The sequence below is a fragment of the Juglans regia genome, unplaced genomic scaffold (assembly GCF_001411555.2).
Source record: "Juglans regia cultivar Chandler unplaced genomic scaffold, Walnut 2.0 Scaffold_672, whole genome shotgun sequence".
NCBI classification, from domain to species: Eukaryota; Viridiplantae; Streptophyta; class Magnoliopsida; order Fagales; family Juglandaceae; genus Juglans; species Juglans regia.
In genome coordinates, this window is record NW_023361580.1 from 60,061 (window position 1) to 72,072 (window position 12,012).

A 12,012-nucleotide genomic window follows, 5' to 3' on the forward strand; every position below is an offset into this window, starting at 1 on the left:
TACTAGGTTGACCTTCCGTGGCGATAGGAAGAGCCTTAAGTGATGTCCAACAAAGGAAACTCATTTTGAGGATCAGCGAGGAGAAGGTCACGTTTGACGTATTTAAATCTATGGAATTCTCCTCAGAGGTACATTCTTGTTTTCAAAAAACCGATCGAGAAGTGTTCATGGCCAACAAGACTTATGGAGCTAAATTTCAAATGCTACCACCTGAGGAACCATCCAAGCCTGAACTCAAACCTATCCCATTAAATTTAAGGAATGAAGAGGCCGAGGAGATCTCTAAGGAGTATACGACTGCACCATCAAGAAAAATATTCAATTGGAAGACTAGAAAAAAAAAAATTAAAAAATTAAAAGATTAAAAAAAATAAAAATTAGGGGAGCATCTCTTACCTTCTATCATTTCCTTCTTTCGTTTTTCTTCCTCTTTTCCATTGAGGACAATGTGAAAATTAAGTTTGGGGGAATGGATATTCATTTATTTGTTAAGAGAGAGAGAGAGAGAGAGAGAGAGAGAGAGAGAGAGAGATGTCTTACCTACCGAATATAGGGGTAAAGAGAGATACATGAAAGTACAATTGTAACACCCAGTTCCTTCTTCTTACGTACGCTTCTCTCTTTCTGACGCATGTTCCGTCTTGATGACGTAAGCAAACCCTAAAGGCAGAGATTATGTAATCATCTGCCTTTCTCACTACCGACTGCGAGTCACGTTATGCGTGTCGAACCATGATAGCGTGTCTCGAAAGATATCGTGTGACTTCTAGGGCACGTCCAGTGTTTTAAATATGCTGGAAATATTTATAAGGAGTATTTCCATCATTGTTGAATTAAGATTTGATCTTAAATACGACAATCATAATATTATTGAAGAGCTCCAAAAATATTATAATTGCCGGAAATCATTTTAATATTATTATTAAAATGATTTCAATTATTTAAGATATTATGGGATTTAAATTATGTTGAGAACTTTTATTAATTAAATGGTTTAACCCTTTTAAATATGTTAAGTGAGACTTCATCATTTTATTAATGATGAAGAATATTATTTTATAAACTAAAGTTAGTTTAAAATAATATCTACCCTAATTCCTCTAAGTGCTTTTAATTAAGTTAATGTTTTACGCATCTTCAAATCAGTATTTCAATTCCTCGTCGTTAGATCATCATGTAGACCCCCAGACGAAAGGACTGGGTTAAATACCCAGACCCCTCTCTTTTCCCTCTCATTTCCCCGTAACCCTCTCTCTCCTCCCTCTCTCATTCGCGTACGAGGTACGCACTCCTCCACGCCGAAGCCTTCCAACGCACAGCCCGGCGCCGCCGTGCGTCGCCAGGCCACACCGCCGACACCACCAGCTGCTCCTCACGCCGGCGAGCTCAACCATGCCAACCCCTCCACCTCACGCTCCCTCTTCCTCTCCCTTCGAAGTGTGAAGCCCGAACGGGCTTGGTGCGCGTAGCGCCGCCGTGCGCCGCCCAATGGCTCCACCGCTCCCACGGCGAGCTCCTCTCCCACCGGCCATCATCCTCCACCGAAGCCAACCCCTATGAAGCAGTCCTCCCCCTCCTTCCACGGCAAGTACCCGAAATGGGTCTCTAGCCCATTTCCCACCGTGCGCCGCCGTACGCGGCCACCCACGACCACCCATGGCCACCATGGACCTCCTCTCCCTTTCCCCGAGCTCTCCATGTGACCCATGGCCAGAAGCTCTCCCTCCACCTCACGGCTCCTCACTCACGCACGCACGGGTTGCACGCCGTGCACCACCGTGCACCGCCACCCATGGCTGATGACCACCATGTCCAGCCTCCTCAGGCCGCCACCAAGCCAACCCGACCTCCATTGGCCCCGATCTGCCACCCACGAGAGCACACTCTCTCTCACTCTCCCACGGCTTCTCCTCCATGGAATGGCCAGATCTGCCACCGTGAGCCACCGTGGCGCCACCTCGACGCCACCACGAGATTCACCACACCTCCTTTAGCCAAGCCCTAGGTCTAAACCATCACTTTATGTGATGGGTAATCACTGCACGTGATGGACAGTCACTGCGTGTGATTGACCGCCACTGTACATGGCTAGATCCGCCATGTTATGCTCTTTACCATCATCACAAGGCCATCACGAGCCTTTCCAAGACCACACCTAGCTATCCAAACACCTAAACAGTCACCGTACGTGAGTTAGCCGCCACGTGCGACTCCTCCGACATCATCGGCTATGCCAGTCAACAAGTAACGCACGGGTTATCCCGTCGATGGTATAACCCTCTACCTCTTATTAATTATGTTGGATATTGATTAGTTGACTAGGTTGTGGACTGTGCTGTTAGTATATGTGGAGTTGTGGCATTGTGATGAAGTGTTGGGCATTCTGTGTAGTGAAGTGTTGGGCTTATCTGTATTGGATGGAGGTGCATTGTGCCGTGTAGTGTACTGTGATGTGTTGGGCGTAATTGGAAAGTGTGCTGTGTAGTGTGATTGGGAATATGTGCTGTAATGGTGACATGGTGTATGTGGAATGGATACAGTGCACACTGAGTGTACTCTGTGTGCCTGTGGCGTGTTGTATATGTAGGGAGTACATGTGGGATGTACTCCATGTGATGGTGAGATGCATCATATGGCGGGTACGCCATAGTGGTGACATGCCGTAATATGTATGAAGGGAGTGTACGATGGTTAGCCGCCACGTGCGACTCCTCCGACATCATCGGCTATGCCAGTCAACAAGTAACGCACGGGTTATCCCGTCGATGGTATAACCCTCTACCTCTTATTAATTATGTTGGATATTGATTAGTTGACTAGGTTGTGGACTGTGCTGTTAGTATATGTGGAGTTGTGGCATTGTGATGAAGTGTTGGGCATTCTGTGTAGTGAAGTGTTGGGCTTATCTGTATTAGATGGAGGTGCATTGTGCCGTGTAGTGTACTGTGATGTGTTGGGCGTAATTGGAAAGTGTGCTGTGTAGTGTGATTGGGAATATGTGCTGTAATGGTGACATGGTGTATGTGGAATGGATACAGTGCACACTGAGTGTACTCTGTGTGCCTGTGGCGTGTTGTATATGTAGGGAGTACATGTGGGATGTACTCCATGTGATGGTGAGATGCACCATATGGCGGGTACGCCATAATGGTGACATGCCGTGATGTGTATGAAGGGAGTATACGATGGGTGTACTCTGTGTGGGGTATAGTATATGTGAGGAGTACACGTGGAGTGTACTCTATGTGGTGGAGTAATGCACCATGTGGCGGATATGCCATAATGGTGATGTGGCATATGGGATGGGAATAGTACACGCTGTGTGTACTTTATGTGTGGTGTAATGTGAGACAAGGAGAGTATATGTAAAATATACCCTCCTGGCGTATTGTGGAAAGGGATGAGTACAAGTGGAGTGTACTCAGTGACGTAATGCGTGTAAGAGGAGTACATGTAGAATGTACTCTATATGGTGGACGATGCACCATATGGCGTGTGTGCCATATTGGTGATGTGGTATGCATGTGGAAAGTACATGTGGGATGTACTCCATGAGATGGTGAGATACACCATATGGCGTGTATGCCATAGTGGTGATGTGCCGTAGTGTGTATGAAAGGAGTATACGAGGAGTGTATTCCATGGGATATGGTGATGCACCATATGGCAGGTATGCCATGGTGGTGATATGGTGTGTATGAATGGAGTGCAGGTGAAATGTACTCCATATGATGGGTGATACACCACATGGCAAGGATGCCATAATGGTGATGTGTCGTAGTGTACGAAGGGAGTACATGGGGAGTGTACTCCATGTGATGTAATAATGTACCATATGGCGGATATGCCATAGTGGTGATATGGTAAGTACGGATGGAGTGCATGTGGAATGTACTCCATATGATTGGGGATGCACCATATGGCATGTAGGCCATAGTGGTGATGGAGCGTATGTAAAGGGAGTACGAGTGGAACGTACTCCATGTGACGAAGTGATGTACCATATGGTAGGTATGCCATAATGGTGATGTGGTGTGTATGAAGGGAGTGTACGTGGAGTGTACTCCACGTAGCAGCGACACTCCGTGTGGCGTGTCGTAGAGATAAGGATGGTTATGTGATTGATGGGCGTGGAATGTGATGGATAGTGTCGGGAACTGTCAAACAGTGTCCCGAAGTAGCTATGGCGTAGCCTGTAGTCTGAGGTCACGAAGTGACATGACTATTGACAGTCGTGCTTGTGATGGGTGAAGTAGTGGAATAAGTGTAAGAGTACGCAGCGGAAGCATGACTGGGCAACGTCATGAAGTGACGTGGTTATTGGAAGTCATGCTTATGATGGGTGAAGTGTTAAAGTGTAGAAATGGCGTAATGGGAACGTGACGAGATGTCACGATGTGACGGGAGTACGTGAGGAACCGTACTCGTGATGAGTCAGGAGTGATGTAGTAGAATGTCAGGTAACACGACAAGGTCACAGTGTAGCACTGGAGCAATCTCGGGCTATATAACGTGACATGAAACGTAGTTATGAATGGAGTCTTGTCGTGTTAAGAGTTGGGATGAACTGTCAAAAGGGATGGGTAGCGTGGCTTGCAACACAAGAGTTGGGATGAACTGTTGTTGCATGGCTTGCAACACAAGAGATGAGTTATCTGCACTCCCCCTTGATGATGCGCTACTCCGATGAGACATTATCAGGCTCTACACAAAAGAATGTTAGTGGCAAAAAAAAAGTAAACCTCACACTCCCTCACATGTTTACACTCGAATAATGACACTCCACTCCTGTTTCACTCTTAATTGGCTTTTTCCGATAATAGTCTCACACTCTCTTGCATTTTATCTCAAGAGTTTTCCCACTCAAGTTCTTTAAGAACTAATTGACTCAATCAAGACAAAGCAACCTTGTTTTATCCCAACTAGTAATTAGGTCCAAGAAACAAGAACAAGAGAAACACGGAAGGAATGAAAAAAAAAATGGCGCGTGAATCAAGGAAATTATACGAATGAAACAGTAACAATAAGACAAGATGCCAACTAGAATCACCCCCTTTGATGATAAGGCTCAAGAAAAAAAATCTCGAATTTTTTTTTTTTTTTTTTCACGAATTTTTTTTTTTCCACTATTTTTTTTTTCTTTTCATTTCATTTCTTTTCTTTTCTTTACCTTTCACCAACTGATTTGATCACAATCAAGAATAAGCAGTTGAGAAAAACCCTAACCACCACTATTTTTTTTTTTTTGTAATCAATCCTAGAACAATGACGCCCTAGGATTAAATATGCAAGAAATAAAAGATAGAATAAGACCTGATTGGAAACCTTGCTCTGAATACCAAATGATATGAACCCGTGGGAATGAATTCCCTTGAACCCACAATCAATTTGAAAACTCCCAAGAAAGCCAAAAATCAAGTCAAGGATGGAGAATCTAGACCTGATGAGAACCCCGTTTCAAGAACCTAGATTATATTAAAATCTAGACCCGTTGAAGAACCCGTCTCAAGAACCCAGATTACAAGGGAGTAACGCCACAAAGGTTGTGATTACCTTTGATAAGTTCAAGAGTTCAATCAAGAACAAGAGGAGAAAACTCAACTCACAAATAAAATTCAATATTGCCTAGCCAAAACCCTAGCCAAAATAATGCCCCTTTTACCCAAAATTACCCTTGATAAACAGTACCGGCTACAATACGCGTGGCTACAGTAACCCTACAATAAATTGATGAAACCCTAGTTCCTAAAATGTAACTTTCCAAATAAGGCCTTGGCCAAAATACAAGGCCTTCCCAAAAACATAGTTCAAAAGAAATAAGACATGTGAGCCAAGCTTCTTCAAGCCCACCTATTCTAAACTAATAAAATAAATCATTTAACCAAATTGGAAGCCTCCAATAACAATAGGCCGTATCTCTAAGTCATGTCTTCCACAGCTTGAATAAAGTGGATCAAAGCTGGTTCTTCTTCTTTCAGACCCATCTTCAGTGTTGGGCTCTTGCTGGCTTCATCCCAAGTGGATTGCACCAATCCTTGCATTGCTTCCTTGATCTTCTTGGCCCTTGATCTTGTAATTGGCCCATCTGGAACTTTCAAAGGATCTTTAAGAGTAGGCCCACCTTGGTTCCTATCATTGTAGTATGATGGACTTATGGCTGGGAGTATGCGTGAAGTAGTAGAACAAGTGTAAGAGTTTGATGGGAACCAAGATGGGTCTAGTCTTAAAGATCATTTGCAACTTCCAGATGGGCCAAGAAGATCAACGAGAAAATGCAAGGATTGATGTTATCCATTTGGGACAAATTTAGCAAGAGCCCAACATTCAAGATGGGGCTTGAAGGATGAAGATCCAATTTTAATTCATTTGATCAGCTACGGAAGAGGGCAACGACAAGACTTAAAGGCTTTGGACTCTTGAAGGGTTTCAACTTATTTAATTCATTTAAAGAACTTATTTTATTAGTTTAGAATAATTGAGTTTATTATGAGAAGGACTTAAGGGAGCCTATGCAAGGGCATGTTGGGAAAGTTATTATTTTATTGAATTAGGGTTAGGGTTACTGTAGCACGGCACTGTAGCCGCGGCACTGTTCATCCAGCGGCACTGTTCTTAATTGAACTTTTGAACTTATCAAAGGTAAATCACAACTTTTGTGGCGTTCCTCCTTTGTAATTTGGGTTCTTGAGACGGGTTTTTCAATGGGTCTAGATTTTAATATAATCTAGGTTCTTGAAACGAGTTCTCATAGGGTCTAGATTCTCCATCCATAGACTTGATTTTGACTTTCTTGGGAAGTTTTCAAATTGACTGTGGGTTCAAGGGATTCCTTTCCCGCGGGTTCATATCATTTGGTATTCAGAGCAAGGTTTCCAATCCGGTCTGATTCTATCTTTTAATTCTAGCATCCTTAAATTTAATTCTAGGGCTTCATTGTTCTAGGGTTGCCCAAAAAAAAAAAAAAATAGAAACAAAAAGTAGGCTGCTGAAATTCTTAGGATTTTGGGTTTGGCTGAAATTTGCATCACCTAGGGTTTCAAAATTCTAGGATTTCCTGCATCTCTAAGTTTGTCAATTGCTTGGAGTGTCGTTCCATTGATTCTCTTCTACTTCATTGTCCATGCTTTTGTGTTTGAATTCAATTGGTTGGTTTTCACAAATGACTATTGCTGTTTGTGGATGAATTAGAGAAAAGAAAAGAAAGGAAAAGAAAAGAATGGAAAGGAAAAGAAAAGAAACGAATAGAAAAGAAAGGAAAGGAAAATAAAAGAAAAGAAAATTCAAAAAAAAAAAAAAGAAGAGGATGAAGAAAAGAGAAGGTAGCATATTCAAAGTTGCTACATAGTTACAACAAAGAGAAAGAAAGAAATTTGTTGATTAAACCTTATGATCAAAGGGGCTGCTGCATACATCACTCAAGTTGGTATCTTGTCTTATTGTTACTCTTTCATTCGTATAACTTCATTGATTCTCGTGTCATTTTTATTCCTTCATGTTTCTCTTGTTCTTGTTTCCTGGATCTAATTACTAGTTGGGATAATACAAGGTTGTATTGTCTTGATTTAGTTCAAAAAGTTCTTAAAGAACTTGAGTGGGAAAACTCTTGAGGTAAAAGGCAAGAGAGTGTGAGATTATTATCGAGTAAAAAGCCAATTCAGAGTTACATACGAGTGGAGTGTTATTATTTGAGTGTAAACACGTAAGGCAGTGTGTGAGGTTTTTCACTAACATTCTTTTTGTGCAGCACATTATGATGTCTCATAGGAGTGACTCATCACCAAAGGAGATGGTAGATAACACATCCTTTGTGTTGCAAGTCATGGAACAACAGTTTGAGAAGTTGAACTTAGTGTTGGGTGAAGTGAGGGATAGGATGGATCATCAAGATGTGGTAATTAGAAATCTTCATGGCAGGAGAGATAGGAGGCGTCCCGAGTTTAGTGTTGAAAATGGGTATGAGAATGAAGAGTATGGTGATTCTCTTGTTACCAGGCATGCACTCAATACAAAAATTAAGATGGATGATATAGAGCAGAAGAGTGAGAATATTTTTCATACTAGATGCCACATCAACAACAAGGTATGTAGTATGATCATTGATTTGAGGAGTTGTATCAATTTGGCTAGCACTACTTTAGTTGAGAAATTGAATTTACGTACCTTGAAACACCCTAGACCATACATGTTGCACTGGTTGAGTGATTGTGCGGAGGTTAGGGTAAATAAGCAAGTGCTAGTTTCTTTTTCAATTGAGAAATACCAGGATATGGTGCTTTGTGATGTAGTGCCTATGCATGCTAGTCATATTTTGTTGGGGAAGCCATGGCAGTATGATAGGAAGGTGATCCATGATGGGTTAAGGAACATGTACAGTTTTGAAAAAGATGGAAAAACAATCAAACTTGCTCCTTTAACTCCAACACAGGTCCATAGGGATCAATTGAAGCTGAAATGTGAGGTTGCTCAAAACAGAAAGAGTGAAAATGAGAGTGATAAAAAAAGAAAGAGTAAAAGTGAGAGTGATCAAAAAAGAAAAAGTGAAAAGGAGATTGAGCAAACAAGGAAGAGTGAAAGTGAGAATGAGCTGAAAAGCAAGAGTGAAGGTGAGAGTGAAAGTGAAAGTGAGATTGTGCTGAAAAGAAAGAGTGAAGGTGAGATTGAGAAGAAAAGAAACAGTGAGACCGAAATGGAGAAAGACAGAAAAATGAGAGAGAAAAAAGAAGAGGGTAAGACTAAAACCTTAAGCAAAAGAGAGAATGAGTTGAAAAGTAATTATGAAAAAGAGAGTGAAAAAGAAAAAGAGAGTGGAAAGAAAAGAGAGTGTGAAGAAAGTGAGAGAAAAACAAAGAGAAAAGTGAGTTTTTGTGCTAAGGCGAGTCTTAATCCTAACGGACTTGACGTATGTTTGCCTAGTATTGTTGTCTCTTTGTTGCAGGGATATGAGGTCATGTTTCCTAGTGGTGTCTTTTGTGGATTGCCACCTTTTAGGGAGATAGAGCACTACATTGATTTTATGCCAGGTGCGACAATTCTTAATCGACCTTTCTTGGAAAAATAAGAGTCATTGACACACTTAAAGGGACAACAAGGTAAGTTGTTGACTAGAATGCATACTAAGCGGGAGGATTGTATTGAGACTTTTCCTCATGTATTCAAATACACACAAGGTATGAAAAATTTTGTGGTTGATGCTTTAGCAAGAATGTATGTCCGTATCTTCATTTTAGATGCGAAATTGTTGAGATTTGAATATGATAAGGAATTGCATGCTAATAATGATGACTTTGCTAGTGTGTATGGAACATGTGAGAATGCATCTTTTGGTAAGTTCTATAAACTAGATTGGTACTTGTTTAGAATGAATAGATTTTGTGTGCCTACTAGTTTTATGCGTAAGTTGCTTGTGTGCGATGGACATGCTGGTTTGTTGGGTAACCATGGTGTAAGGAAAACTTTTGTTGTGTTGCATGACTGTTTGTGGGAATACCATTTGCCATTCAAAGACTTGTTGCACAAACGTTTGTGGAAGTATCATTTTGTCATTCATTGATGTATTGCATGAACATTTGTGGGAGTCTCATTTGCCATACATTGACGTGTTGCATGAACGTTTGCGGGAGTATCATTTGCTTTTCATTGTGTTTGCATATAATTGGAGTGGTCATTCTCGTGAAAATAAGATTTCAGACATGTTGCATAAACGTTTATGGGAGTATCATTTGCCATTCATTGACTTGTTGCATGAACGTTTGCGGGAGTATCATTTGCCATTCATTGACTTGTTGCATGAATGTTTGCGGGAGTATCATTTGCCATTCATTGAGCATGCATATTGGAGTGGTCATTTTGGTTCGAGGAAAACTTTAGATGTACTTCATGAACATTTGTGGGAGTATTGTTTGCCATTCATTGAGTTTACATATAATTGGAGTGTTCATGCTACTACTAAATTTTCACCAATTGAAATTGTTTGTTTACTTAATCAATTTCCTCCTTCAGATTTAAAGTCTTTACTAGTTGATGACATGAGTAGCTTGGATGGACTATTCCAAATTCTTAAAAAATTAATGAAAATGCATATGTAATGGATCTTCCAGGTAAGTATCATGTTTCTACTATTTTCGATGTTACTAACAATTTTCCCTTTGATCCAGGCGGAGATTCGAGGTCGAATCATTTTGAGGAGAGGGGGAATGATGGAAACCAAGATGGGTCTAGTCTTAAAGATCATTTGCAACTTCCAGATGTGATAGGAACCAAGGTGGGCCTACTCTTAAAAATCCTTTGCAAGTTCCAGATGGGCCAATTACAAGATCAAGGGCCAAGAAGATCAAGGAAGCAATGCAAGGATTGGTGCAATCCACCTGGGATGAAGCCAGCAAGAGCCCAACACTGAAGATGGGTCTGAAAGAAGAAGAACCAGTTTTGATCCACTTTATTCAAGCTGTGGAAGACATGACTTAAACATACGGCCTATCGTTATTGGAGGCTTCCAATTTGGTTAAATGATTTATTTTATTAGTTTAGAATAAGTGGGCTTGAAGATGCTTGGCTCACATGTCTTATTTCTTTTGAACTATGTTTTTGGGAAGGCCTTGTATTTTGGCCAAGGGCTTATTTGGAAAATTACATTTTAGGAACTAGGGTTTCATCAATTTACTGTTGGGGTTACTGTAGCCGCGCGTACTGTAGCCGGTACTGTTCATCAAGGGTAATTTTGGGTAAAAGGGGCATTATTTTGGCTAGGGTTTTGATTAGGTTTGGCTTTAAAAACTCTTTGTAGCCTCATTTGAGAGTTAGACAATATTGAATTTTATTTGTGAGTTGAGTTTTCTCCTCTTGTTCTTGATTGAACTCTTGAACTTATCAAAGGTAAATCACAACCTTTGTGGCGTTCCTCCTTTGTAATCTGGGTTCTTGAGACGGGTTCTTCAACGGGTCTAGATTTTAATATAATCTAGGTTCTTGAAACGAGTTCTCATCGGGTCTAGATTCTCCATCCTTGACTTGATTTTGGCTTTCTTGGGGAGTTTTCAAATTGATTGTGGGTTCAAGGGAATTCATTCCCACGGGTTCATATCATTTGGTATTCAGAGCAAGGTTTCCAATCAGGTCTTATTCTATCTTTTATTTCTTGCATATTTAATTCTAGGGTGTCATTGTTCTAGGATTGATTACAAAAAAAAAAATAGTGGTTGTTAGTAGGGTTGCTGAAATTCATTGTTCTAGGGTTTGTGTTGGCTGAAATCTCTTGTTCTAGGGGCTGCCGTATATCATTTGCCCAAGGGTTTTTGAGTTATTGTTAGGGTTTTTCTCAACTGCTTATTCTTGATTGTGATCAAATCAGTTGGTGAAAGGAAAAGAAAAGAAAAGAAAAGAAAAGAAAAGAAAAGAAAGGAAAAGAAAAAAAAAAAAAAAAAACGTGAAAAAAAAAAAAAAAATCAGGAAAAAAAAAAAAAAAATTCGAGATTTTTTTTTTCCTGATCCTTATCATCACCAAGAGAGCAGATAACTCCATCCTTTGTGTTAGCCATGCAACAACAAATAGAGCCGTTAAACTTAAGTTGGGTGAAGGAGGATAGGATGGATCATCACATACATTAGAAATCTACAAGCAGTAGGAGGGATGAGAGCATAGAGCTCTAAAAAAATCAGTATGAGAAGGAGATGGTGTATATGAAGATTTAGAGACCGACGCTGGGCCTGGGGTAGAAATAGAGGATAGGCATGAAAGCAGGACCTTGAGGGAATCTAAGGGCTCCTGATGGTGTAGATAGAGACCTTGGTAAAGCATCAAAATGAAAATACCATCTTTCCAAGGCAATCAATCTCGAGGTTTAATCTAGAGTAAAAAGATAGAGTTGGTGTTTGATTAGTCATGCAATGATAGGAACCAAGCAGGCCTACTCTAAAAGATCCTTTGCAAGTTCCATAGCCAATTAAGATCAAGGGCCAAGAAGATCATAGCAATGAAGGATTGGTGCAATCCAATTCTGGATGAAGTTAGCAAGA